Here is a 2,357-nt window from a genome sequence, read left to right as displayed (position 1 = left end):
AAGATTTCCTTATTGCTATGGGATGGAAGAATGTGTTGGTTGTTAATGAACATTACTATGAAAATTTAGTCAAGGTTTTTTATTTGAATATAGATATGAAAGTTTCGAATAGAATTGTTACTAATGTTGGGGGAATTCAAATTGAATTTGATGTTGCTTTGCTAAATTCTACCCTTGGAACTCTAAATGAGGGATTGGAACTATATAGTGCTAGAGCCAAAATCAAAGAACCTTGGTTTTCACTTGAAAATGTCATTCGAAAAATTTGTTGACGGTGTGATTTGTCCACTGCGTTCGGTAACTCACCTTTGAAATCTCAAGCCTTACCTCTTCAAACTCGAATCCTTTATTATGTTCTTCATTATGTTATTACTCCTAGGTCTGGTCATGCGGATGAAGTTAGTCGTTTAGATGTAGCCATTTTGGATTGCATTCTAGAGGAGAGGGTGCTAAATATTGGGCAAATTATCCTTCATCATATGCTTAGTACTCCCAGCTTAGCTAAAAGATCCCTTCCATATGCTAGTATTATTACCCAAATTCTAGAGTATTTCCGTGTCCCTGTAACTGAGTCAATCTCCTTGAATTCGAGGAAATTAGGCGATGACTCAATCGCTAATCTGGGTTTTTATTGGAGGGATGATAGCTGGCATAAAGATCAAAGAAACAAAAAGGTTACGGAACTTGCTCCTTCAGATCATCGTTTCTTTAACGATGTCCGTCCCCCACACTTGCTTCCTGATCTTAGTGCTCCATATCTCTCACGTCCTCCACCTTCCGAGGGCCCTTCCTACTCTACTTCAGCTGACTCTAAGGATTCGTTGCAGCAACTGTTAACTAAAGTGGATTCACTTTCTAAGCGGCAAGACAAACTTCAGTCTATGCTTGAAGCTTTTCAACTTCAGTCCATTTCCAAGCGAGAGCGTCTCTTTGCTCAACAGCAGCAGCTTCTTGATGGCCAACAACAACTTTTTGCAGCTCTTGGATTTCCACCACCATCCTCTTCATAACATCCACCATCTCCTTAGCACTCTATTTTTATTTTTTCATTTGTCACTCTGCACTATATCTCTCCATGCATTGTTGTTTTTCATTTGCGGATGACATCTTGTTGTTTGATATTTGGATATGTTGTTTTTAATTTGTGGATTAAGGATGCTTGTTATTTGATCTTCGGATATGTTATATTTGGATGGTGTTTTCAGATTCTTGGAATATTATAACTCTTTGGTTAATTATATGCTTAATTCTTATGTGTTGCTTGATGACTTGGTGGAGTTGTTGGTTTGTTATACTTGTTTAAATTTATATGGAAGTGTTTTTTTTATCACGTTGTGTATTTGAGGATTTGTTCATTTTTAAGGGGAGACTCTGCCGAAATTTTTGCTCCCACAAAATGGGTAATATCTTCATTGAATTATTTTTGATGATCTTGTTTCAAATTGCATATATCTATCTTTTATTTTTCTTATAAAGGGAGAGATAAATATGATAAGTTTTTGGATAATATCATTTTGGTTAAAATTTTTAATTGGCCATATATTCATGTTTCTCGATTATCCATTAACATATTATCGGTCTTAGCATTAATTTCTAGTAATTTTGATGATGAAGGGGGAGAGATCATGTATTTTGAATTCGGAGACATGTAATACGTATTTTGTATTTCAAGTATTTATGCATGGTTTTGAAATATTAAGGGGGAGCTTACAAATTATCATAAATCATATATTCAGGGGGAGTTTTTGTTTTAATTTTGATTTATGTCTTCAATTATATATGCCGTGTATTAAGGGGGAGTATAAATGTCAAAATACATGAGATGTTTGTCATCATCAAAAAGGGGGAGATTGTTAGCCTAAAGGGCTACTCATAATGTAATTTTGATAATAACAAACATATGTATTAAGTGATTTAATAGATATTGTATTTCACATTTTCACTAGTTTTTGAAGGGTAATATTTATGCAAGTGAATCAAGTGAAATCAAGCTCAAGACACTCAACGGACAAACGGCGAAATCAAGAATAAAGTTTAGAGCTCAACGAATAAATTAGTGCGATAAATTCTTGTAAAGCCGGTATGATTTAATTGATGCATGATTTAGCATTTGAGAAACTAAAGAGATTAATTCAATTAAATACTTTTCATAAACTAAAAGGTTTTATTTTTATAAAGTAAAGTATTTTGTGGATTTGAGTAATTTGGACTTAAATGCTAAGTTTTGAAATCTTTAATTTTAATAAGTATTATTATTAAATTTCAGAGTTGAACGTTTTTACAAACATTTGAAATATTTTGGGCCACACTATAATTTATGAATATTTTGGATTAAAGTGAAAGGTTTTGAGAACTTT

The sequence above is a fragment of the Citrus clementina genome, unplaced genomic scaffold (assembly GCF_000493195.1).
Source record: "Citrus clementina cultivar Clemenules unplaced genomic scaffold, Citrus_clementina_v1.0 scaffold_6, whole genome shotgun sequence".
NCBI lineage: Eukaryota > Viridiplantae > Streptophyta > Magnoliopsida > Sapindales > Rutaceae > Citrus > Citrus x clementina.
Note: the sequence above shows the minus strand (reverse complement) of the source record.